The sequence below is a fragment of the Lissotriton helveticus genome, chromosome 5_1, assembly GCF_964261635.1.
Source record: "Lissotriton helveticus chromosome 5_1, aLisHel1.1, whole genome shotgun sequence".
In the NCBI taxonomy this organism is placed as follows: domain Eukaryota; kingdom Metazoa; phylum Chordata; class Amphibia; order Caudata; family Salamandridae; genus Lissotriton; species Lissotriton helveticus.
The window spans coordinates 1,530,465,400-1,530,492,348 of record NC_136065.1 but is presented as its reverse complement, the minus strand read 5'-3'; positions in this window follow the sequence as shown (position 1 = coordinate 1,530,492,348).

The window sequence follows — 26,949 nt, the reverse complement described above, 5'->3', positions numbered from 1 at the left end:
GGCAGGAGAGGTGACGGGGCAGGAGAGGTGACGGGGCAGGAGAAGTGACGGGGCATGAGCTAGAGCAGTAACCGGGCGTGAGCGGTGAAAGGACAGGAGCGGTGTAAGGACAGGAGCGGTGAAAGGACAGGAGCGGTGTAAGGACAGGAGCGGTGAAAGGACAGGAGCGGTGAAAGGACAGGAGCGGTGAACGGGGCAGGAGCGGTGAACAGAGCAGGAGCGGTGAACAGAGCAGGAGCGGTGAACAGGTCAGGAGCGGTGAACAGGGCAGGAGCGGTGAACAGGGCAGGAGCGGTGAACAGGACAGGAGCGGTGAACAGGACAGGAGCGGTGAACAGGACAGGAGCAGTGAACAGGACAGGGGCAGTGAACGAGGCAGGAGCAGTGACGAGGCAGGAGCAGTGACGGGGCAGGAGCAGTGACGGGGCAGGAGAGATGACTGGGCATGATAGGTGACGGGGCAGGAGAGGTGACGGGGCAGGAGAGGTGACGGGCAGGAGAGGTGACGGGGCAGGAGAGGTGACGGGGCAGGAGAAGTGACGGGGCATGAGCTAGAGCAGTAACCGGGCGTGAGCGGTGAAAGGACAGGAGCGGTGAAAGGACAGGAGCGGTGAAAGGGGCAGGAGCAGGGAACAGGACAGGAGCGGTGAACAGGGCAGGAGCGGTGAACAGGGCAGGAGCGGTGAACAGGGCAGGAGCGGTGAACAGGGCAGGAGCGGTGAACAGGGCAGGAGCGGTGAACAGGGCAGGAGCGGTGAACAGGGCAGGAGAAGTGACGGGCAGGAGAAGTGACGAGCCAGGAGAAGTGACGAGCCAGGAGAAGTGACGGGCCAGGAGAAGTGACGGGCCAGGAGAAGGGAGGGGGCAGTAGAATTGATGAAGCAGGAGTGTTGATCGAGCATGAGCAGGAGTACTGACTGGAGCAGTGAAAGGGCAGGAGCAGGCGTTTCCCAGGGCGACTGGAAGGTGTAGCATCGTGCTACTAATAAATACAGACACTGGTGAGGTTACAACTGGAGCTTTATTTAGTACTTCCAGTGCCTTCCCTGTCCCTACACTAACTGCCCCTTCCTATTCTGTCCCCTCCTCTTCCCCTCTGCCCACCTAGCTCCGCCCACCCCAACTACTGAACTGCTAACTTCATTACATCTCCCCCTTTCTTAATAAAGCAACAAATGAAAGAAATAGAGATTAGTCCATCTCCGCAATCAGTCTCTTGGGAGGCCGCACGTGACGGCGGGGTCTCGCTGGTGTGGACACGACAACGTCAGGTGAGAGTTCTTCTGTAGGTGAATGTTCGGTGTCAGGTGCGACAGTCCCAGGGATGCCCCTGCTTTCAGGTGTGGGGACCACAAGTGTGTTTTCAGGGATCTCAGGAGAGCACTTCTTGAAATGAGAAGCGTTGCGGGTGACTCTTCGTGTCTGTGATTCGGCTGTCACCATGGTACCCTTTTGTTGGGTGATTGTTAGGGGCTCGTCTTTAAAACGACAATCAGTCTTGTGGCGTTGTTCCTGCTTGACAACAACTCTGTCGCCTTCCTCCAGGGAGGGGGACCGGGCCCTTCGCCTGCGGTCCGCATACTCTTTCATCTTATCCTTGCGGTGTCGATCGGTTATGGCCATGTCTCTGTGTTGTTGGTCCGATGGAGGTTTTCTCAAGGCTCCGTCCCATGTGGGGATCCGATTCCTCACTGTCCTCCCCAGCATGAGGGTCGCGGGGCATTGGCCCGTTGTGGAATGGGGAGTGGTCCTGTAAGCACTAAGGACCTCGTTTAGTGCTGACTGAAGATCTTTCTTTTCGGCCGTGGCTTGTTGGAATGTTCTCTTGATGGTGGACATGAATCTTTCCACAGTGCCGTTGGCCTGAGGCCAGAGTGGCGTGACTTTGCGATGTTGAAAGTCCATGTGTTTCGCGAAATCACTGAACTCATGACTATTGAATGGGGGCCCGTTATCCGTCTTGATGACCCGGGGGACACCCCAAGTTGCGAATACTTCTTCGAGCACCTTGAGGGTGCAGGCGGCACTGGTGGATGGTATGAACTGGGCCACTGGGAATCTGGAGTATTCGTCCAGGATGACGACTACATACTTCCCGGAGTGCAGAGGGCCATAAAAGTCCATGGCGACTTCTTGCCATACTCCATTAGGCAATGGGGTCATCTGTAGGGGTGCGGGTGGATTACTGCGGCTGGTCAGTTGACATGGGTGGCAGTCTTTCAATGTGTCCTCACCATCTGGTCGAGGGCGGGGAACCAGACACGTTCTCTCAGTGCTCTCTTGGTGGAGACGACTCCTCGATGGCCTTCGTGAGCCAGATCAATTACTCCTTGTCTCAGTGTCGTTGGTATAACTAGTCTGTGATCTCTGAGGAGGAGATCGTCACTGGTTACGGAGAGTTCGTCGGAGACATGCCGGAAGGCTTGGAGTTCTTTCCTGACAGCAGGACTTTCCTCTGCCTCCTGCGGGTGATATCTCCACCTGTTGGTTCGGGTGCGCTCCATCACTGCTTGTAAGGTGCTGTCTTGTCTGGTCGCTTCCCGAATGGCGTGCATGGGGATGGCTGGTGGACGAGCATGATTGGTCACGAAATGAATGTATTCTTCTGCAATGGAAGGCACAGTCTCTGATGAGTCTCGGGGGTGGCGAGACATATAATCGGCCGGATTCTCATCCTTCCCCGGTTTGTGAACGATTGAGAATGTATACTCTTGCAGCCGCAAGCCCCATCTCTCGATCCTGGGGGGCATTTTGCACTTGGGATTGCCATAGATCGTGACAAGCGCCTGATGGTCAGTTATGAGCGTGAAATGCTTCCCATAAATGAAAATGTGGAAATGTTCGCACGCCCACACGACGGCCAGGCTCTCCTTTTCCGGCTGGGAGTATCGTTTCTCAGGGTCTGTTAAGCTCCTGCTGGCATAGGCGATGATCCTCCTTTGATCCGACTCATGGTCGTACTGTGCCAGGATGGCCCCCAAGCCCACCGGGCTTGCGTCCACGGTGATTTCCGTTTTCCTCCTAGGATTGAAATAGGAGAGGCATTTGGCTGATTCCACAGCGTGTTTGATGTCTTTGAAGGCACGCTCGCACTCCGGAGTCCACACAAACTGCGCACCAGCTTTCGTGAGGAGCCTCAGAGGGTGACTCACGGTGGCGTAGTCACGAATGTAGCGGGCGCAGTAGCTGGCCATCCAAAGAAAAGAACGCAAGTCGTTGACGTCTGCCGGACTCTTGGTGTTGTTGAGCGTGGCGATTTTGTCCGGGTCCGGTTTCATGCCACTCGCAGAGAAGATGTGTCCGAAAAACTTCAGGGTCGACTGATGAAACTCGCACTTCTCTTTGTTGAGAGTCAGCCCAGCTTCCATCAGAGCGAGGCAGACACGATCAAGGGCGGTGTCATGCTCCTTCGTGTCCGAGCCGTAGACCAGGATGTCGTCGCTGTAATTAAGCGCGTTGGGGATGTGGTGGATGACAAGACGTATGGCCTCCTGGAAGATCTCTGCGGCTGATGAGACGCCAAAACTGAGGCGTTTGTAGCGGAAAAGACCAAGATGGGTGGCAAATGTCGTGATGGGGCGGGAGCTGTCGTCAAGCTCGAGCTGATGGTAGCCCTTGTTCAGGTCCAGTTTTGAGAATACGGTCGCCCCGTTGAGGGCTGTGATCATGTCGCTCAGGAGCGGGCCTGGGTGTCGCTCCCTCTCAATTGCTTGGTTCGGCAGGCGCATGTCCACACAGAGACGGACTTTGTTTTGGGAGCCTTTCTTGGGGACAATAACCACCGGGGACACCCATGGAGTGGGGCCCGCAGTGCGCTCAATGATATCTGCGTCCAAGAGTTCCTGCATTTCACGTTCAACTGCGGATTGCAAGTGGAACGGCACTCTTCTCGGGTGTTGGGCCACTGGTTTGATTTGCTCGTTAATATGCAGGTGGATCTGACGGCCTTTCAGCTTCCCCAGACCTCGGAAGAGGGAAGGGAACTTTCCGGCGCAGTCCGAGATGTCATGGACGTTGAAGAGGATGTGCACCAGTTGAAGACGTTCCGCCGTGGGGAGGCTCAGCAGACAGTCAGCCTCAGGACCTTTGATCACGTGGATAACCGCTGGGATGGAGAGCTTGCCATGTGTTAGGGTGGTGTCAAACTTGCCCAAGCATTGGAGAGGTTTCTTCGCCATCCAGGTGTAGACGCGGACAGGTGCAAAATGCAAACGTGGTTTGGGGTCCATACGGTCGTGTTCGGCAACAGATATGTAGTTAAGCGATGCTCCGCTGTCCATCATGAACTTAGCTGCATGGTTGCCCACTTTGATGTTGAGGCGTGGATAACGTTTGAACTGATCGTGGTCAGCAAAGTTGACATATTCGGTGGTGTAGGATGAGTGCCTGGATGAGGATGATCTTGAGTCTCTTGAGGGGGAACGACGGTCCCATCGGGAGCGCCGAGAGTCATGACTCGAATGTGAGGACGTGGGAGATCCAGGAGGCTCTTCCTGAACTGCTCTGATGTGATGACGTTTGGCCTCCGAACGTGAGGGCCGCTGCGATCCTTCCCGTCTGCCGCCATCATTGCGTTTTTCTTTGTGGTAATCCCCACACATGGCCTCAAAGTGGTTGGACCGTCCACATTTCCGGCACCGTTGGCCCATGGCAGGGCAGGAGTCAATGTGAGGATAGTCGTACCCGCACCTGAAACATCGCCTCGTGCGTTCAGGTCGGCGATCTCTCCTATCGGATTCCTTTCTTCTGTAGTCCGGGCGTCGCCTGGGTGAGTACTTGGAGCGCCTCGATCTGTCTCGCGGGTGACGCCGTCCACTGTCGCGCCGATCCTGACGTCCCTGCCGTCTCTCAGTGATGCGGTTGGCGTGCTCACGGCTGGTACTCGGCCCTGTTTCAATTTCCGCCGCATTCTCCTCGGCCTGGTCGTACAGTCGGGAGTTTTCTTCGATTTCTGCAAGTTCTTGAGGTTTTCTCAGCAGTCGCCGTCTCAGGGACTCCGAGTGGCACCCCGTGATTATCTGAGATTTGATGGCTGCATCCGGCGAGAAGTTGGTAAAATCACAATGTAGGGACTGCCTCCGCAGCCGATGTATGAAGGAGCTCAGTGGTTCTTCTTTACCTTGGCGCTGCTGGTGGAATTTATGCCTCTCATAGTCGACGTTTCTTTTATGCAGAAAACGATTGTTCAGAACAGTTCTCACTTTATCATATGTGTCACCATCTGTGGCTGGAATCTCTCGTACGATCTTGCTTATTTCACGCCCCCCTAGATTGCGAAGGGCTATGATCTTGTCCTTGTCTGGTTCAATTTTGGACCCCTCGATGTAGTCCTCGAAGTCCTCGAGCCATTCTTGCCATTTTAGTCCCATGCTGCTTCCTGTTGTGACTGACAATGGCTCCGGGGCGCGCAGGTGGGTGCCTCCCGTGACATCCTTCTGCGCGGGAGGGTTAGACATCGTGGCACTGAGCTTTGACGCTTGCGTCTGCCTCTTGCGTCAGCGACTGACGTGCGTTTCCAAGTTTTGTCACTTGCAGCTAGCAATGCTTGTTTGTTCCTTGCGACTGTCAATGCTTGTTTTCTCTCTCTTCTTCTTTTCACTGCTTCCAATGCTTGTTTTCCTTTATTCTATATATATTTTGTTTGATGCCTGACTTCAAAATGGCCGCCTCCACTTTGCACAGGGAGGCTGTCCCAATGGTCGCCTGACTCCAAGATGGCCGCTGTGGTTGTCTGCAGGCACTACTTTCTCTCTCTGCACTCAACTCCTCTTCTACACACAGGACTCACCGGCGGTCGTTTTCAGGGGCAGCACCCTCCTGATTCAGCTCCCTCTGGTCACTGCTGCAGGCAGGTGAGGTTGGGGTGGGCTCCCTCCTTACTTTGCAGGGTCTTCGGCGTCAGCATGCCAAACCTCACGCATCCGGCGTGAGATTTTCAACGTCGGAACTCCCGCGGTCATTCAGCTCACCGCGCTCAGCAGCGCTTGATAGCAGACTCTCGTGGGGGTGATCCAGGCTGGAATTCACCACTCTCCGGCCACAGCAGGTGTCAGGTGAGGTTGGGGTAGGCTCCCAACTCACTTCCTCGGTTTCCGCTCTTCAGCGCCGATCGCGTGCTAAACCTCACGCATCGGGCGGGACTCGCGCTCTCGGCGCGAAAGGCTTCTTCCTCTCGAGCGTTGCAGCGCTCGCGGTAGCGGCTCCCTCTGGGCTCCCACACTCACAGGGGGGGCAGGGTCACCTGCTGCTGGTCTCCTCTTTCACCTAGCAGCACCACACAGCAGCGGATTCTTCTTTTCGACGCTGCAGGGGACAGGGTGCTCTGATGGGGTTCTGCAGGCTTCAGTTATGCAGATCCCACCCTCGTCGCCAGCTGTAGCATCGTGCTACTAATAAATACAGACACTGGTGAGGTTACAACTGGAGCTTTATTCAGTACTTCCAGTGCCTTCCCTGTCCCTACACTAACTGCCCCTTCCTATTCTGTCCCCTCCTCTTCCCCTCTGCCCACCTAGCTCCGCCCACCCCAACTACTGAACTGCTAACTTCATTACAGAAGGGTAGGGGGCCAGTTTAGTTTGGGGGGACGGGTTTTGTACAAGTGCAGGAGTTTTAAAAACACTGCAAAGTTCTTTGTATATTCAGCAGGTTTCGGTCAACAATACAAGTGCCAAGATAACTTTGGTGATCAATGTACCTGCTGGAGAGATATGGGAGCATGTTTTGTCTAGTAGCTGCTTTACTCATCTAAGGTAGTGCAGAGTGGTAATATGCCTGCTGCAAAGAACATGTACCATGCATATCAAAGAGCAATATGTTATGGGCATAGTTCAGTGGGTACTGCTTTGTGTTCACTTCCCGAATGAAAGGACACTTGAATACATATTGCCTGGAAGTTCGGGCTGGACTGTTCACATTGGGCGCAGGATCAAGACTGATTTGCATATGGCTCGGTCCAAACTGGAATGGCATGGTGAGCAAAAAACGATGGATTTAAGCCCAGATCTCTGAACTGGGGTGAATGTATGACATTGCTCTGCCTTCTGTCCATCAATTGTTCTTTTTGCATTTGTCACCCCGAGTGGGACAGGTATGCTCAGACAATAGTCCTGTGCTCTCCATGCCTCTGGATTCAAGCTATCCTGGTTGATGAGGGCTGAAAGCCCGAAACCGGTCCTAGGATGCTTGATTCCGGTCCAGGGAGGACCTGGCCTGGCAGTTCGGGCTGGACTGTTCTCATTGGGTGCAGGATCAAGACTGATTTGCATATGGCTGGGTCCAAACTGGAATGGCATGGTGAGCAAAGAAACAATGGATTTAGGCCCAGATCTCTGTACTGGGGTGAATGTATGACATTGTTCTGCATTCTGTCCACCAGTTGTTCTTTTTGCTATATTATGATTGAGCAGCTAGCTGGCTGACATGAATATGAAGGAGCCTTTGTGGGTTTCCTTGAGTCTAGATTCTCCTGAAGAGTCCCTTTCTCTTCTGAGCCTTGCTTAACACATGTGTACATAAGGAGCCCTGTATTCATGACCTCAATGTTTGAGACACAAAATAATCATGGATTTCTGAACAATGAGAGTAAAAGCATTAAGGTAACATGTTGTTCCTGCTTATATTTCATATGCTTTACATAAACCTGTATTCCCTATGCGTGTTTGCTTTTTCCTGAATTAAACCTCGAATAAACATATCCATTCTTTTAATTAAATAATGTTATAAGCTGTAACTGGCCAGTGAAATGCTAAACGTACAAAAAATTGGTATGTTTGCTATTTCTAGCCACACCCCTGACTCCGCCCACTGATTCAATCTTCGGTTATTCCCGCCCCCTGATTCTCCACCCACAGTTCCCCTACTTTTGTTTTCCCACTTCGACCACTGGATTCCTCTCGTTTTTCTGCGAACGGATTGGCTCCCTTATGACACACCTATTGTATACACAGGGACACGTCACCATTACCCACACCTGCACCAAATAAGTTGGTAAACTCAGTATTTAAGCAGACCGGTTACCGCATTCAAGTCAACCCGTTTTTTGGCGAGCGGCTCCGGTTCTGCAGACCCCCCGTTTCTGCACAAGTATCCAGTTACACCAGGTAAGGAGATATTCGACTAACTCCCTTTCACCATCGACCCAAATACTGGCTATATCGAGAACTATACTGCTAGATATACATTCCATTCCGTTTTCCCCTTTTTAGAATATCAGACAGCGTTTCCTTTATGCAGCGAGTACTCAGGGGTGGACTGCCAGGAAAAAATATCGTAGACTATGAGTCTTCTATGAAAGGATGATCAGGACCTCACACAAGTGAGCTCGAAGGTACTTACATTCTCTCCAAACAATAATGATGATTATATTCCACAAACTGCCTTAAATCAACTAGTAAAAATATTCATAATAAACTAGAAATTGCATTTTTTCGACAGCTGGCTGACATTTCCGTCATCAGTCATCAGATCGTATATCCCGAACTTGTCCTCTTTCACTGTAATTAGAATTCTACATCCTATCTATGTAAGTGACAGCCATCATCGCGGTTACTTTAAATATCCTTTTCACCATACACTAAAATATAAGATCGTATTCTTTACTAAGACTGTGAGCGCCCTAATTAGTTGCATTATCTGTTATAGCTTTTAAACACAGAGTTGTCATCACGCTGCATCCCAACCTGAAATACAGTGGCCAGTTTTTATGTAAGTAACTATCCAGTAGGCCTCTACTCTGTGTGCCGCCAAACTAGAAGAATATATTTCGTGTAAATCCGATGAGATAATTATATAACTTCTTGCCCATGTAGATCCTTGTTTCTAACTACTCCACCTGCTATCAAGCTGGGCCCTCATATTATCTCAAACAGCTCTCCCTCTTGAAACGACTATCAACTCACTCTATCAATTCTGTTTCGATATATTTCCTCCAGGTAATTATGAGATTCCCTGTTTGACTAACATGATTGTCTGATTAAAAAATGAATTATGGGGATAAGCAACCTCCCTGTTCTCTATACCGGGAACATTTTAAACACACAATGTTCTCAACATAAAGCGTCCTTCCTGGTTTTTTTAAAGAGAATAATTTCCATCATAAAAGATTAAATGTATAATTATGAACCGCACGGACTTGAGTTATATCTGATTTCCAGCTGCTTTATCATACACTGTATCAATATATAGTAACACTTTCAATTAATTCGACCTAGGCCTAGGGTATTATAGTAATAAAATGACTTCTACAATACACTATCTGATATCTGTAATGTGACATGTTTTTTCATTCTGTATGTTTTTTTAGTGATCAAATGTTCTTTATTCTACTCGCAAATGACGGACTCCTGAAGAAGGCAATAGCCGAAACGCGCGTTGAGATTACATCTACCGCTTTGCTAACTTCATCTGTTCATTAATCATTTCTGATTTACTAGAAGTTGTCTATTATTATCTTCTCATTTGTGTCTACTTTCCCTTTGTATTGTGATAACTGTCTATGTTGCACCAACTAAATTTCTGTATTGTAATTTTTTAATATGAATTAAATCAAAATGAAGAAAAAAAGATAAACAAATTTATATAAAAAATATTTTTGAATATATATCATGTCTGGTCTTGTTTAATCATATTGAATCATAGCCCCATGTCACTGTATATGCTTAATTGTATTGTTTCCCTAGGCTCAGGCATCTGAGTTCATGTAAATCACTGCTGTTCTTTTTCAAAAATACTTTGTGCTTTGCCACCATAACTTCCAGCAATCCTAACATCTGCCGCTGTTTGTCCGCTGTCAGCCGCGCCTCCATCAGCACAGAGTCTAGCTCGATGCCCAAAAATGACAGCGCCGTGCCTGGCCCCACTGTCTTCTCCGGCGCCAGTGGCACCCCCAGGTCCTCCATGATCTCCTGAAACCTGTCCAGCGCTACCTGGCATTCCGTGGAGTCCGGGCCCCCGACCAAAAATAAGTCATCCAGGTAGTGCGTAACTCCTTGGTGACCTGTTCATTCCGTAAAAAGCCATTGGAGGAATGTGCTAAAACATTCAAAAAGTGCACACGACATCGAGCAGCCCATGGGCAGTGCTTTGTCCACATACCAGCGGCCGCGAAACTGGATCCCCAGTAGGCACCAGTCGTCTGGGTGAACCGGCAGCAGCTGGAAAGCCGACTTGATGTCGCACTTAGCCATTTCCGCTCCCGGACCTGCCTCTACCACCAAGGCCATGGCCGCCTCCACCGATGAGTAAGACACCGTGGCTTCATTCTCTTCAATAAAATCGTTCACCGATCCCCCTTCCGGCCATGACAAATGTTGTATGAGGCGGAACTGCCCCACCTCTTTCTTGGGCACGACCCCGATGGGGGACACTATCAACTGTTCCAATGGCCAATCTACGAAAGGACCCGGCATGCGGCCCTCCATGACCTCCTTGTCCAATTTGCTCTGTACCACTTCCGGGTGTTCCTGAGCCGACTGCAGATTGTCCGCCCATGGACGCTGCCGCGGCCCCGCGTACCACAACCGAAACCCGTCCCGTAACCCAGTTCGCAAACGCTCCGCGGCCCCCGCGTCCGGGTAATTTCGCAGGGCCACTGTTAACCGATCCATCTTAACTGGAGTACGAGCCCTTTGGCCCAGACCCCCTACCCCCGCGGCCGCTGCCCGACTGCTGGGCGGCTCTGGGGCACGCGTTCCCGCCTGGCGCCTGCAACCCCCCCTGCTGTCCGGGGGGGCCCCAAAAACGCACTACGGGGTGTCCGTACCTACCGCACCCAGAGCACTCGTGTTTATAATGGCAATGCTCCCTGGCAGAGACCCCCTTATTGAAGTCCCAGCAGGCACCCGCCGCTCCGGACTGGTTTCTGAAACCGGTCCCACCCCGCCACGGGTGGGGCGCCCTTGAAAGGGCTGATATACAATCGGTAGCCCGCTGGTGGTAAAAATAGTCTTGCCCGACCCCGCCAGCCCCATCGTGTGCTGCCAAAGGTGGCAATCCAGCTCCCCCCACTTCTCCTCCAGATCCCATGCCATCCTTGCCCGGAACTCCTCATCGTACTGCGCCCACGCATAACCACCGCCCGTGATCTGTGCCTTCCTAATAACATCCATGTATTTAAACATGGACACCGAACGCTCCGGAAACTTTTCGCAATAAACACTTGCGAATATCAGAAAAGCTGCCGTCCAGTTCTCAATCGTCAAGGGCACCCTCGGCCGCTTCTGCAGCTCATATTCTTCCTCTTTTAACCCTTCCTTCGACCGGACCTCGCGGTGCAGCAGTTTTAACAATTCTACATATTCCCCTTTCCATATCTTCTCTTTCGTTGCCGCCATTAAGTGTGCCCCCAGCGGCTTCGTGACCCCCATATACGGGAGCCGCTTTATCTTCAGCTCCTTGCTCTCTATTTTCGTCGTGCCGCCTTCCGCCTCCGCCGCACCGCCCGCGTCATCCTGCCCCTCGGGCTTCGCTCAGGCGGCCTCCTTGGTCCCCTTGATTTCCTCGTTCGCTGCAGGCGCCAGCACAGCCTCCTCTGACCCCACACCCTTATCCACCACATACCTGCCCTTGCATAACCGACCCCCCACCTCCCTCTCCCCCCCACACCCACTGATACCATGCGCGCCGCGGCATTGCATTTACCTGTCACTAACGTATCCCCTCGCTGTTCGATGCCTCTCCGATCCATCGCCGACCTGTCCCCAGATTGTGTCCGGGCCGCCGCAGCACCCAGGCCCGTGACACCTGCAAAAAAGAACCAACACCCTTACCGGACCCCCGTCCGCCCTCGCCATCCCTCACTTCCCCTTCCTCCAAACTGTCATCATCTACTGCCAACAATCAACTCCGCCCCACATATAACTCCGGGGAGCCAGCGGCGGGGCCGACTGCCCCCTACTAGGGGCCCACTCCCCCTCTCTCCCCTCGCTTAACACAAAACAGTCCTCCGCGCCGGTGCTCCAGTTCCGCCGCTGGTCCCCAAGCCGCTAGGGCCCTGTGGGTGGAGGGGCCGGCGAGCCCGCCAGGGGCCTTCTTGGACCAGCCGCGCCGTGTTTCCTCGCTGACTCCAGGCCTGCCGCAGGAAGCTCTGCCCTCCCTTCTCCTTGTAGCCGCTGGGCCGCTCCCAGCTTTAGCAAGTCCGCAACCCCGCGCCGGCCATCCCCCTGCAAGAAAAAAGGTTTTGCTGGTGTGCTGGGCCCCTGCAACTGCGCGCCCCCCTCACTCCCCCCCCCGTCCCCCACCTGCCCTTCCACCTCTTCCACCTCCTCATCGTCATTCCACAACAGCCCCCCAATCCCCGTCCCCAAATCCTCCGGCGAGCTCCCCTACTCCCTCCCGCACCCCACGCCTCTCTCACCCCCCCCCCCAGGACTCGAAAACATCCAAACCCTCCCAGTCCCACTCTCTGCCCTCTGACTCTATCAAGACTGGCGAAACCCACCCCCCTTGGCCCAGGTCCCCTCCCCGCCCCGCCCCTGCCAAGGCCCCCACTTGCCCCACGCTCCCCCCCTGCTCAACGGTGCCCCTCCCCTCTTTCCACCCTGGCCCCCTTGCCCCGCCCCCACCTGCACCCCCCTTGTGCCCCCTTCCTGGTCACCTTCCTGCCCCTCACCCCGTCGAATGTGGCCCCCTGCCTAGCAGGTGAGGGGCTCTCCTGGCTCCCCCTCTGATGCAGGCCACTGTCTTTCCTCCCGTCTCTGAGGCCCCCCCTCCCCCTCTGATTTTTACTGGCTCCTTCGCCCACATCCAGGGCGTCACCCCATGCCCCTGATCCCAGGGCCTGTTCTCCCCGCTGCCCCCTCCCCCGCCCACCTGCCACCTTCTCCCCGTCTTCCAATGCTGCCTCAGAGGCCCCGCACACCAGCAGGGCCTCACTTCTTACTGCCACCGCACTGGGTCGGCCCCGTGCGTCTCCGCGCGGCCCAGGCGCTCCCTCCAGAGCGCTCCCAGCGCGTGACCCACTCACGCCTCCCGCCCCGCCCCCGGCCCGGCCCCCAGACGCCGACAGCTCCCACAGCGAGGCGCCACTGGCAGCGCGCCTCGTCCGCAGTAACTGTTCTCCCTCCCCGGCACCGCCCGCCCCCACGAGGGGCGCGGCCCTTCAAACCCACCTGCAGTTTCGGGGCCTTCCGTGGCGGCGAGCATGCGAAGACAGCCGCCGCCACACCTGCCGAGGCACGCCTCGACGGGCGCGTCATCTCCCTCGGGCCCACGAGGAGGTCCATCCGCCCTGCTTCACTCAGCAGGCGGAGGGCCTCCAGGACTCGAACATCACCACGGGCATCCATGATCTAAGTAAGTCACGCTGCAACAAATTTTATGCTAGCGCGAAAGTGAAACTCACTCTACCATAACGCCACACAACTCGACAAAAAACTACACTGCTCGCTCCCAGCCACCAGGTCTCAATACCCAAAATGGTGTCTTGGTACACGCGGGTTACCCCCTTATAACTTGGGCTGCCTACCTCATAATTTGAGCTGCCTTTGGGCTATCCCCAGGCAGCCCAAGCGACAAAATGGCCGCTCCCATGACGTGCCCCCCTTCCCCCTCCCAAAACTGCCCGGGGGGCAGACCTCGCGGCTCGGCTGCCCCCCAAACCCCCCTTGCCGACTTTATTTAGGTTCTTTACTACAAGTTCAGCAAGCCGCTGCAACTCTCCCTGCACTCCCCAGACTCGAGAGCGCAACGCATGGTGGTAACGCACGTCACTGCAACGGCAGGGGGGAGCTGGTCAAAAATGATTCCCAGAGCCATGATTGGTAGCGCTTTCACGCGCTACCACTGATGGCTCTGGGACCTAAATACGCGTCAGCCCCCGCCTGCGCAGCACTGATGGCCCATGGCGGCGGCCTTTATAATTTATTTGGGGACACTGTCAGTGTCTGCAAATAAATTATAAAGGCCGCCACCATGGGCCATCAGTGACGCACACCGCGCCGAAAATAGTGCCGCCTGGGGCGGACCGCCCCCCCTAGCTACGCCAGTGAAGGAAAGCCTTATAAATGCATCTGTAAGGCCGCATGATAGCATCACTCATAGTTTCCTTCGCAAATGCCGACCTTCGGCTGCGCACTGATTCTTAAGCTTTGAGCTGGTTCTTCAACCCTGCTCCCCAGGGATAGTTTAGATTAATCTCTGATGTCATTACCATGAGCCATAGAGATGTTACCCCACATCCCCTTGTGCCCCTGACATGCAAGTGACGCATGAAATGAGTGATCCAACAAAAGACCAAAACACCAAATTTTGTTGGAGGAAACTTGCTGCAGGCTTATTTTGCACATGTAGGCAAGACAAAATTGGGCCAGCTTACGGGCGAACCAGGACAGCCAGAGTATGAGTAACCTGCACTGACCGCCCACCTGATTGACCACATAGCATCTGGATTACATACTAACTGGTGCTATACTCGCAGGGGATGGGGGACTCGGCTCATAACCAAAGCTGGCCGGGTGGGACCCTCCCAGGCTGGGACCCTCCCAGGCTGAATCAATTCCCTTCCTCCCCAAGCTGTAGCATCAGAGGCCTAGCCCTTTACTGCAAGCATTCCCAAGGGCAAAGGTCTTCTCTCCAGGAGGGAGAGTTGGGGTGAAGCTGCAGGGTATCTATCAGCAGCTGTCACCTGGTGCCAGGCACCAGGCCTGTTCTGGGCCCAGACCATGAAGGCAGCAAGGGGAGAAGGGGGCTTTTCAGAGACCATCTGGCATGAGACCCCTGGACGACGACATCTTGAAGTATCCCAAGGGCCTATCCCGGAATGAGGGATCAGGGGCAGAGAGGTGATGTGTCACTGCAGGATAGGGCAGAAGTGCCTTCCTGTCAGCCCCCTCCAATTTCTCTTAAACTGTCTTGCAGAGGAAGAGGAGCTCTCTCTGGGTTGTGGTCTTGCTGAGGGAGACTGGTGCTGGAGTCATGGACAGTTGTAAGGAGTAACCCCTTGACTGCTGCAGGACTCTGTACTGGCTAGGGCTGGCCACCAGGAACGAGAAGAGGCCAAGATTGCCAAAATCAGCCCCACAGGGGCTGAGATATGCCTCCCCAGAAGGTAGGTGACCTTTGACCTATGATTGGGCCGACAAAGCGCTTTGGGCTCCGCCGCCGGTCTTTGATGTGCCCCAGGGAGTGGGTCAGGTCCTGGGGGCTGCCTCCAGAAGAATGTGATGCAGCGGAGCGCCATTGCGCCCCATGAAGGTGCCTACGGGGCCAGGCTCTTAATCCTGGGCCCTTGCGAAGTAAAGTCACGCTATACCACTCCCAGTGAAATGGCCCCCCATTGACCCAGAAGTCTACCCTGGGCCCCAATGAAACCTGAAGCTGGGGGGGTGCCACCGCGCCCCGTGAAATGGTTCCAGGGGCCCGAGACCCCACCTCTGGGCCCCGATGAAGAGGAAGCTGGGGAGCGTCGTCGCATCCCCATGAAGAAATTCCTGGGGCACGGCACCCCATCTGCAGGCCCCGCAGAAGAAGTTTGGGAACGCGACGGCGGGGTCCTGGGCCCCGGTGTCGGAGGCAAGGAGGGGGTGGAGTGCCGACGCACTCCCCCACAGCAAGAAGGAGGCCCTGCCAGTTAACAGAAAGTTTACGTTCTATTCACCAACAGGTGCGGGAGTCCCTACCTTCTGTACCAGAGGGGCCCGGCCACAACATTCTGCCTGGAGATTTTGTCCTCATTAGGAATTTGCAGCAGAAGAAAAGTTTGGAGCCAGACTGGAAAGGTCCTGAGCAGGTTCTGTTGGTGACATGGATGGCTGTAAATGTTGCTGGTCAGAAGAACTGGTCCACGCTACTCATTTCTGGAGGATTCCTTTGCCGTTGCCATATGACCAGTGGGTCAAGGAGGTCATTGGCAACACAGAGTGTGAGCAGGTGCCCAGTTTTGTTCCTTTCAGCGACGACCAGATGACCTGGACGCAGACTGACCAGGAGAACAATGATGTTTTGAATGAGGCTGTTCCCCCAGAAATTCGAGCTATTCATGAGCCTTTGTTTATTGATCACACAGTGCCTGAGGCTACTAGGTACAATTTGCGCCCTCGGCTGATGGATTTATTTATTTATTTTAAAGGTTTTATATAGTGCTGGCTAGACCCGGAGGTATCAGAGCGCTTTACAAGAGTAACAGACCATAATTGCAGGTTACATTGTTACAAAGGTTACACAGTTATTAGAGCCTGGCAACATAGTGACAAGTAAGGTCGAGACAAACAAAAAGTACATATACGTAAGGGTAAAAGGAGGCAAGGGGAGAGATTCAGGGGAAGAGAGGGTAAGAGCAGGGGAGGTAGACAGGGAATGGAGCAGGGAGGAGGAGGGGAGGGTGAGAGACACAGCATGGAAAGAGGAGAGAGGGATGACGGGGACACAAACCGGTAGACGAGTCAGAGCTGCGTCCAAAGTCCAGTAAGCTGTGATCCCAGGGGAAGTGGTATCATTTCCCCATCTCTGTTGTGAGAGACTCCTTGTACACAGCGGACTCTCTCAGAGAGGTCTCTGAGACTCCAAGGCCTACATACTGGATCCTTCCCCAAAAGGGGAAGGGGTGCCATACCATACCTCAACTATGAGTGGCTCCCTAGGCTCTGTGGACTCTCTCGGCAGGTTCGCTGAGACTCCAGAGTATAAATGTTGGATCTTTCGCCAACAAGGGGAGAAGGAGTGCTTAGTCAAAGGGCACAAAAGGACAGGGGGCTAGGTGGTATAGCGGGCAAGGGGAAAGATTTAGGTGAGAGGGGAAAGGAGTTAAGGAAGTAGGACAAAGAAAGAGTGCTAAATGGGAACAGATAGATAGATAGAAGACAAGGAAAAAAGCAGAGTTACATAAATACGATGGGAGGGTATGGGCAAGACAGGGAGATGGAGAGAAAAACTGTGCCCAAAGTCTGGCTGGGTAGGTGACGGTCAGGGGATGAACCAAGGCCGATCTCCTCAATAGCTGAACAGAGCAGCTCCATCGGGCGTTGGACATGGTGTTCAGACTCCGCTGTCAAGATGGAGATCAGGAGTACTAAGAGATTGTCAGATTTGGGGGGTGTGGGGGAGAAACCATGGACCGAATAAATTCCAGACGCCATCTTGAGGTCAGGCACAGTCCTGGTAGGATTATTAGGAAGATTTCACCTGGGGGGAAAAAAGTTTTAAATGGCGGCCGTGTCGCTGTGGCGCCCACAGCGGCAGTTCTCGCTCCTCTTCACCTCTGCCAGACCAATAGGGACAGTTATGTTGCAGCAGGATAACTCTGTAGGCAGGGGGGAACAGAAGTATACCATGTAGTTATACCATCTTTATCAACGTAGGATAGATTAAGAGTTTGGACAGAGCAAGCTCCACCGCCGGTGCTCAAGAGCACCAACTTATTGATGGATGATAGGAGCCTGTACTAGTGAAGCTCTGATGGACACTGGGAACTTGTATATTTTCTTGCAAATTTGCTCCTTTGAATTCATTATACATCCCTTGGTAGAAAGGTTGCTGAGGAAGAGCAGCCAATGGTTCTTGTTGAACAGCATCGAAAAGCTGATAATAATACTGTGTGGGGTGTCTTGGGTTTTGGAAAATTATCAAAGTGTACCTTTACAGGGCAGGGGTAAGGTTATCTTCCCAAAGAGAAAAAAACAGCCCCAAGTAATGTATTCTTGGAGACACATAAGAGGTTCGTTGGAGAAGGGACAGCTTGTTACCCCACCCAATCTATCACTAGTCTGTGGACTGCATATCCATTGTCACTTGTAAATTATACATTTACTCGACCACCTCAGTTTACAGAAGTGAAAGGAGTATTTCGTTTTAGTTATCCGGGGCCTTGTCTATACCATAGAAAGCCACTGGGAAAGGGTTATCCAAGTTGTGATAATAATACATATTGCGACAATTTTTATATGGAAAAACCAAATGTCACATTGGTGGGTTGGCATTACAAGGAATTGATAGTTACTCGAGAGGCTGGTTATTACCCTGCCTGTTGCCCCATCGTGAATAGCACTGCTACTTCACTATATATAAATTGCCCGGGAATAGTGCTGTACAAAAATACGATCCCCTTGGTGAATGACGAGGATCCAAGTACTTTTGGAATGAATTCCAGGGATGCAGCAGTAGATTATGAAGGACCGATTTATGCACACCCAGGGTTTTTCTTTCTGTCAAACGGGACGCATTCTAATGTCCACAATGGTACAGATGATGTAGCTCTTGGAATGGTATTGTCCTCTTGGGTGTACCTTGCAAATATGCTAAGCCTAGCATACAGTGGGTTAAAAGGACTCTGATGAAAGAGTTTTGTGAGGGAGTGACAGATATAGCGGCCAAATATTACAGTAATGGTATCACCGTTGGATACATCCTTTCCTCTATTTTCACATTGGGTGGCACTTCTATGGCCAGGGGTGAAAAGACTAGAGAATATTTTGGGGGTAAGCTGCAAATGTTATCTAATAACACAGTAGCAGCTTTGTGTGACATCACCACTAAGTCGGAGAGTATGTAAATATATTCGGAACAGACAAGATATGCAGTTGATTTTATTCTAGCTAAGATTGGTGGTGTATGCGCAGTAGTGGGCGATCAGAGCGTGGTTGAGATCAAGACTATGGAAAAGAATATTACCAAACACATCTTAGATATCCATGAAAACGTCAAAGGAATGGGGAGTGGGAATTGGAGTTGGTCTCTTTTTGGCAGTTGGGATTGGATTCTTGAAAAACTGATTTATCTAATTGTGGTATTGGTGCTCTTATTCAGTGTCTTCCCTTCTACTGCTCCTACTGTACCACCATTCTCACACCTAAACAGAAGATATCAATTCATGACACACATGCTGCTATAATGATTCAAAAGGATGTTGAGGATCTGATGAATATCGATGAGGGAATATTCGAGAATTCATCCCTCCTTGCTGTATCGCTTTCTGATGCTGTTGGTATGGAATGCTCCTAACTGTACCCTAATGTGCTTTATTATTATTACTTGCAATTTTGTCGTCCTTTGCGCCAGTAGAAAATGTTTAGCTCATGCTAAAAGGAGTGTCTGTTAGAATGGACCCCTTTGCGCTCACACAGTGCCTTATATAATTAGCATTTGCTGCACCTTTTTCCATTTAGGCATCATTTTAGGCTGTTCGAAACTGATCTAGTTCAATTCCGAGAAATGCTCCTCTCTGAGTTTTGTTTCCTCACATAGGTTTTGTTTCAGTAATGAGCATACTGTTCATGTTAGCACAAAGTTTTCTCATTAGATAGAGGCCCTCTCCCCCTTGTCTGGTGGCGGGCTCCGGATGGAACAACCTTGGGCTATGTTACTTTGTGAAAGATATGAGCACTGAAAACGTTTTTTCTGTATTTTGGCATTTAACTGCACCTGTTTGGAAAATTCCACTGTGTGTGTGTGTGTGTGTGTGTTTTCGCCCGGTTACGAAATGTATCCTTGCTGATTTCAGCTCCCTCTGTAGAACTCCTAGCGAGGTGGCAGGTGGGGTCCACTCTGAATGTATATGGATAAACAGTTATTGGTTTGTATTCTCTACTGTCTGACCGACTCTTCATTTAGTATGGAAGGCTGAGAGGTGGTCAATAGTGACCCGGGTGGCCCTAAACGGGTTACTTCCTTCAGTGCAGGGGGAGCTGCAGGAGCAACACAGACTCCCCCAGCACAAAAGTGGAAAGTCCCCCCTCTTAATCTCTGGGCACTTAATGGAAATAACCCCTCAAGACTTCAGCCATGTTATTAAGCTTACCTAATGCTGGAACTTTTGTTCTACAGTTTGGTGCTGATGTTTAGGACTACACAAAGATGTGAAAGGCTGAACATGGATTGTCTTCGTGGAGACATCCCCTAGAGGTATAAAGGTGCAATTGCACAAGTGGTGCATGTACATAATGTTGTTCCATTTGGGGATTGGAAGTCACATGTAATATGTGAAATGATATGTAATTTGGAAATATGTTGCTAGGCATTCTTGCCAGGGGGCCTGGTTGTAATTGCATACTCCTGTGATTATTAATGTGATGCCTTTTACGGGCTGAGATTGACTTGCATTGTTCATGTTATCAGATATGATAAGTACCTGACATTCTAAGTGATGCTTAGAGATGTATTCTTGCTACTACGTTAGTTGGCCAACCAGACTGTCAGCCACTGTGATTTAAGTGTGCATACTGTATGGTCATTATGAGATGCTCTCAGTCGGGGTTATGTGTCACTATGGTATGCTTAGCAAACAATGTCAATTCATAGCCATTATAAATACTTGTTGAAATAATAGGGTGGGCCGCCACTGGGAAGGTGCCAGTGGGAAAGGCCCTCACTCCAGGTTATAGTCAACCCACTGCATTTGGGGGCAAGATGATGTTCATACATGTGACTGGTGGTACTAAACCCCACGCCCCCCTGCAGGAGGGGTTGAAAGGTTTATGCAATGTCGAAGTATTTCCAACAGCTTATGTATATTTATAAATTGATGCATAGTATTGAGTAGTGTGTGTGTGTGTGTTAGACTTGGCATATGTTGGCGTGTTTTCCTTGAATTTTTGCTGTCTGACCTCCTGGTTTTGACTCTGATTTTGCTGGCTTAGTGTGTCTGCTCACTTTTCTCACTGCTGATCAGTGGTAAAGTGCAAGTGCTTTTGTGGTAAATTGTGTTATGGATTGGTGTTTCCATCATTGGATATTTGATTTACTTTTTAGTCCCTAGTAAAGTGCACTGAGTGTGCCAGGGCCTGTGAATCAAATGCTACTAGTGGGCCTGTAGAACTGATTGTGCCACCCACGTGAGTAGCCCTGAAAAGGTAACTCAGACCCGCCATTGCGTAGTCTGCGCGCAGTTTGTAACTGCCATGTCGACTTAGCCAGTGCACCCACTTGCCAGTCCCTCACCTTCCCTTTTCTTACATGTCAACCACCCCTAAGGTAGGCCCAAGGTACCCCTGTGGGCCTAGTGCAGTGTATGTGAAAGGTAGGACATGCCCTGGTATGTGTAGCATGTCCTGATAACGAATTACGGCAAATTTAGTTTTTTGCCATTGCAAGGTTATCTGTTCCCCATAGGACAGAATGGGGAGTTTGTTTATAACATCTTATAACCATAACTGGCCCTGGGAATTAGGTAGGAAATTAAAGTTTAGTATGCCTGAACTCAGAATCTGAAGATGCATCTTTTAGTGAAGGTGATTTTTACATTTGTTGTTTAAAAATACAACTTTTAGAAAGTAGGTATTTTATTGCGTAGTCATCCCGTGTGCCTCTGCTGGAATGTGGATTGCCTGTTTGGGTTTTAAATGACAGAAGGCTGGGGAGCTGGAGTGGCTCCAGATAGTCTAGGTGGGTCAGGAAAGGGATGAATAGACCTGGGCTGGTATTGGGGAAGGGGGAGGAGATTTCCTTGCACCTCAAAGGGCCTGGTCTACCTCTTACCAAGCCGTCTCCACCTCCTGCCAGGAAGTCACACCGGAGAAGGCAAAACTGGTTCTGGCTGGGCACAGACACTCTCTGCCTAAGAGATCAAAGTTTTTCGGGATATAAATACTGGGGCCCAGACCCCTGAACTTTAGAACTCTTTTGGACCAAGAAGAAGAGCTGGAGAAGCTGTGGGGCTGAACTACCACATTGCTGTGTGCTTTGCTGTGTTGGCCTGCAGTGGCGGCTTCTGTCTTGGGCAGTGAAAGGACTGGACAGAACTTTCTGCAATCTACTTTTGTGAGTTTCTCCAAGGGCTTGAGGTAGAGCTTACCCCCTGTTCAAGAAGTCTCAGGAACATAAAAGACTTTAAGCTCTTTGTTGTATCTTGCTTTCACGTTGTTTTACTTTCTTGGCACTGTTCCTTTAACATGTTAATTCCTTTTGGATCCTTCCTTACTCCTGTGTTCTTTCTCTTTGCTTGGTGTGGCAGTTGCATGCTAGCCTGGAGAGGGACACCAGCTGATACTTGTAGCTTACAATAAATATTCTATTTATATCAGTATTCTTGGATGGACTCCTTATCTCTTTCCCTACAACATTTTTGGCGATGTTTGGCTAGCATTACCTGGAAGAAGCAACTGAAGAGATAATGATCGGCTGGTGAAGAGAACCACGCGTGAATTTGGTAACGTAAGGGTTACTGCCAAGGAAGAATTTCCTTTTCAAGTCGAACTACTGTGTTGTACGATTCAACGGGAACCGAGTTGAGACTGAAATTGGCATACTCTGTGTCAAATATTCTAAAGAAAACAACGTGAAAGCAAGATACAACACTCTTCTGCCCCCAGCACTAGGGACTGTGCGTTTTGTGCTGCAACAGAAGAAAAGCAACCTGACGACGTGTATGATGCTGCTGCCGACTCCGTGTCCAGAAGGTACCGCAGAGGGCACCTCCGCAACGTCGCACTGTGACCCTGGTCTCACTGACGACGCCTACTGAGGCCGCCACTGAGCTGCTGCTTGCACAGCGACCTGTGGCCACCGCACGCCACACCATCTCGGTATCCGCGCCGCCGCCGCTCCATGCCGACATCAACGCCGCTGCTTGCACTGTGATACGAGGGCACCGCTCGTAAAGTAACAAGACCCACCACCCTCATCCTGCACGGCAGCATTGGCTTACCGATGCCAGGGTCATCGACTCCAGTTCGTCAGTCGATGACAACGCTTCAGCAACGACGATGCTGCTACTTCCACCGCGGCCTGCCAGCACCGCGATGAGCACTGCATTCTATTCGCACTGCAACCGTGGTATCACTGACGCCGCCATCTGATGTCACCACCGAGCCACTGCTCGCACCGCGACCTGAGGGCATGCCGACCGCTGCACTTCACACCGCAGCACCCGAATCCTGCCGACGCCAGCGCTCCTGACTTCAACAGAGAGGAGATCGATCTGCAATGCGTGTGATGTCGAGGGCCACGTCGACTCTTGCACTGACCTCCGGAACGAAAGCCTGCGGACGCCGTGCTTTCGGAAGCTCAACGAGAAGTCTCCAACGCCCTGCATTTCTAAAAGGTACTAATTGTGGGTCTTCCCGACACCGTAGCTAGTCCGCGACGCTGCGGACAGCCAGAACTGTTTGGATTTGTTTGCTCACAACGCAGTGATAGCCCCGGATGCAGCTATCGACATCAAGGAACTATTTTTCGAGCATATTTTGAGAACCGAAGATTTTTAAGTAATGTATTGTGGATTTTTTTTGTTTTTGGTCTTGTCGTAAGTATATAAAAATATTGGATATTTTTCTAAACTGGTGTGGTGTCCTTTTGTAGTGCTTACACTGTGTTACTGTTGATTATGTGCAAATGCTTTAGGCACTGCCTCTAAGATAAGCCTGACTGCTCATGCCCAGCTACCAAGGGGGGTTATTTTAGGAGTATAACTCCCTTATCCTGACTAGAGTGGTTGTTTCTGCCCGACTTTGGCACATGCCCTAGCCAACCAAAAATCCCATTTCTAACAGTGTGTAATAAAGGTACTCTTCCTTCGTATAAAGAAAAATACAGACGGACAATCAATCATTGAGTGTTTTTTTCTATATACCTGTAAATAGCGATTACTAGCCCACACCACCTCCCTTGAGTAAGCCTTAGACTGCTGTGCAATGCTACCCTCTGAAAGGTCAAGCGCTACAATGGGGTGTTTGGTTCCCAGTGAAGGACAAATGTAGACCCATTATTGTGCAGTGCACCAATAAGCACGAAATGCATAAGTAGCCTTCTCCCTGTGTTTAAAGACTGTAAACCTGTTTTCTCCTGCCCTCCTACCTTCTCACTATTAATGTATCTACAATTAGGTGCATATCTCTCACTAGTAATTCTAGTCTGTGTGCTTTAAGAAAAGTATTATGCCTAATCACCACATTTAACATACCATAATATAGTGTATTGTTTGTGTTCCCACATTATAGGTGACTATATAAGAAATTCTATAATAGCTATAGGAACCTACACAAGTTGTGTAAGTACCTTCTATGTATATATTTTTGTCTTTTTGTCCTGACGAAAGCTCTACAGACCCGGCTGGGCTCATAGAGCTGAAACATGTTGACGCATCCATATATATATAGATATATGGTAATCTAGTTGCCTGATTACATATATATCGAATCTTTTAACAACAGTGTCAACCTTTTCATTAAAAATTCTTCTCTGGTGACACACTGTTTTTTATATTTTTTTCCCTCCCTATTATTTCTGGACACTTCTACCTGGACCAGAGGTAGCCTCGGGTGAGGCAGGCATACCGCACGTTACTTGACTACCCTATGAATATGCCATGACACCTGACGGGGCGGATAAAAGATATACCGCATCGACTAAATCAGGTTGTCTATGAGGGTTTTCAAAGACTAACCAAAGGTTTAGTAGACACCAGTGTCCATTCCCTTTTGATTAATCCATTATTGTGCAGGCCTCACAACTAATGCCTTGTTTTCCAACACATGCCAATGAAAAAGAAACAGTACAATCATCGCAAACCTAGGGAGAGGAAGAGTGGGTCGTCATCGCAAGACTGCCAAAAGAAGATGAGGGGCCAGGCATGTATCTCCCCTGCCCACGGTTCCCTCTCCAAAGGTGTGCCTGCACCCTAAGAGCCCACTTACTCCTGGAGGCAGGCTAGTGATGGCTGCAACCCCCCAAAACCGGATGCTCTTGGGGGAGAAGAGCAGCCAGCGGTGCTAGTACTATGCCCACCAATATGGCTCCGATGCGTGAGCCGTGGGCACCCCTATGACTTCCACATATGGCAGTCTAGAGCAAGATTGCAGAGATTAAAAAAATCTGTGGAAAAAACAGCACATATCCAAAAACATGATTTTATAAATATTTATATTTGTATGTATTTACATGTTTATTTGTCTGTATCTTTTGTAAAGTGTCTCCTTAAGATCTTAAGATTACTCAACAGAAATCAGTCATGTACAAAAAAAAGCATTTTGTGCTCGAGCACATGACATGTTTAGCTTTTCCTCTCGGGGAACTCAGCAGAAATGATACCTGCAAAGTCCAGATTTTAAACTCTAGTGAAACTTCACTCTCTTTAAATAGTTGTCATAGATTTACGGGGTATACCAGAAGTTTACTAGAAAAAGGAATGCCGCTTTTCACACCCCTTCTAAACACTGCCTCCCCTCTCTCCCTCCCTCCAGCCTCCCCTGAGATTCCATCTTAAATTAACCTTCACTCTGGAAAAGTTTCCCAGTCTCTTTCTTGAGTACCCTTCCTTTAAGCTGTGAAGACATGATCACCAAGGGAGCAAGCACAGACACTGATGTAGCACAGCACACCCCTCTTGTTCCCCACCACTCCAGCAGTGCCACATAATGTAAATGCTATTCACCTGCACGTATCCCCGTGTGCTTCATCCGAAGGCACCTGGTGTGAAACAGCTCTTCGGTGTGCTGCTGGGACAAAGAGATAAAGGCAGGCTTTCCAAGCCGGAGCAGCAGGTGGGGAATGTGTGCTCCTCTGCACTGATGCCCATTCTCTCTCTAAGCAAGAGGGATCACGAGGCACAGACTGCTTTTTCAATGGACGCCGAAGGTGCAGTTCTTGTTTGATTCATCAGAGCCTGGCCGTATTTCCATGAACTCAAACACTCGTAAAGATGTTAATTGCCTCATTTCATTTGCTTTGCATCTTCTGAACACTGATTCATTTGTTTCAGTAATTCTTTTTCCCTGTTAAGTATGATTTTTAGTATGCATTTTTATCTGTATGAAGTGATTTATGGCCAACTGCGGTTGGCACTCTTGTGTGAACTATAGTGGAGTGAGCAGAGCTAGCTGTGATGAAGTATAATTACAGCAGGGTCATCGGGAACAGTACTGGCAGGAGGAACAATAAAAGCGTATCTCACAAAACTGCAAACCTTCAGCAGCAATCGGATCATAAGATCCACGTGCAAAGCTCCCGGTGTGTCCGAGATGCTTAAGGAACTGTGAAATCACGAGGAAGGTGCACGCTGGTGCTCCCAGCTTCCCAGCTCAATGATATGATGATTTCATGCGAAGCCAGAGCACTATGTGCCCTTTTGTGTAATATTCCTTTCCTCTTGAGTTAGTCTCCGCTGTGTGGGGGAGGGCTCCTTTCCCCCTGACAGCAGAGGGCTGTGGCGCTAAATCAGCACTGTTATCACAAAGGCTGTTATGAAGTTCTGTGGTTATACTGAATAAGTAGCTACCTATGCCATTATCAAGTAAAATCTCCTTTTACAATTGCTTTATTATTCGTCTTGCTTTCTCAAATTTGCTTGAAAATGCACCAATTGCCCACTCTTTTAAAAAAAGATGTGGGGAGGAGAACCCCCCCCCCCCCCCCCCAAGCCCTCTCTTATGACGGTGGGGCTTGCTTGCTACTCCCACTCGTCATCAGGCACTCACCCCAAACTTTTACGCCACACCACTTTCAAATGTCACCATCTGCCACTGGGCTTCTAATATTGGTAGATATATTTTATGGGCATTTCTTCTTCTGACTAACAACAATTGATCTTTACAGTTTGCACTTATGTCCATTTCCTGTACTGTCACATCTTGTATTGCAACTAGGGTGGTTTTAAGTTAAAGGGCATTTTGTTTTGAAAGGGTACGGCCGGAGGCTTCCATCAATCTTTTGTGCTTCTTGGTTCCCAAACTGTTTATTTTGGAGTCATTTTTTCAAACCTCATGTGAAGCTGTGAATCGATGAGGTTAGTCGTATCTCTGGAGGGTATTTGTCATATATCTTGGGAGTTCATCTTGAGAAAGTTTGCCTAGTGTTTTGTGATTGTTGGACGCATGGGATTCAAGTGTAAGGTTTTATTTGCTTCTAGGATCCCTCTTCACTCCCAGAATTGTGAGGGTTTGTCCCGTGTATTTAGGAGTTTTATGGTGTATAGATTTTTAGGTAATGCAGACTGTTCTCATTATACAGGAATTACTATGGGCAACTCAAGAGTGGGGTGATGTGATCATATTTCTGGTTGTTGTCTGTTCTTCTGAGTTTAAGTCT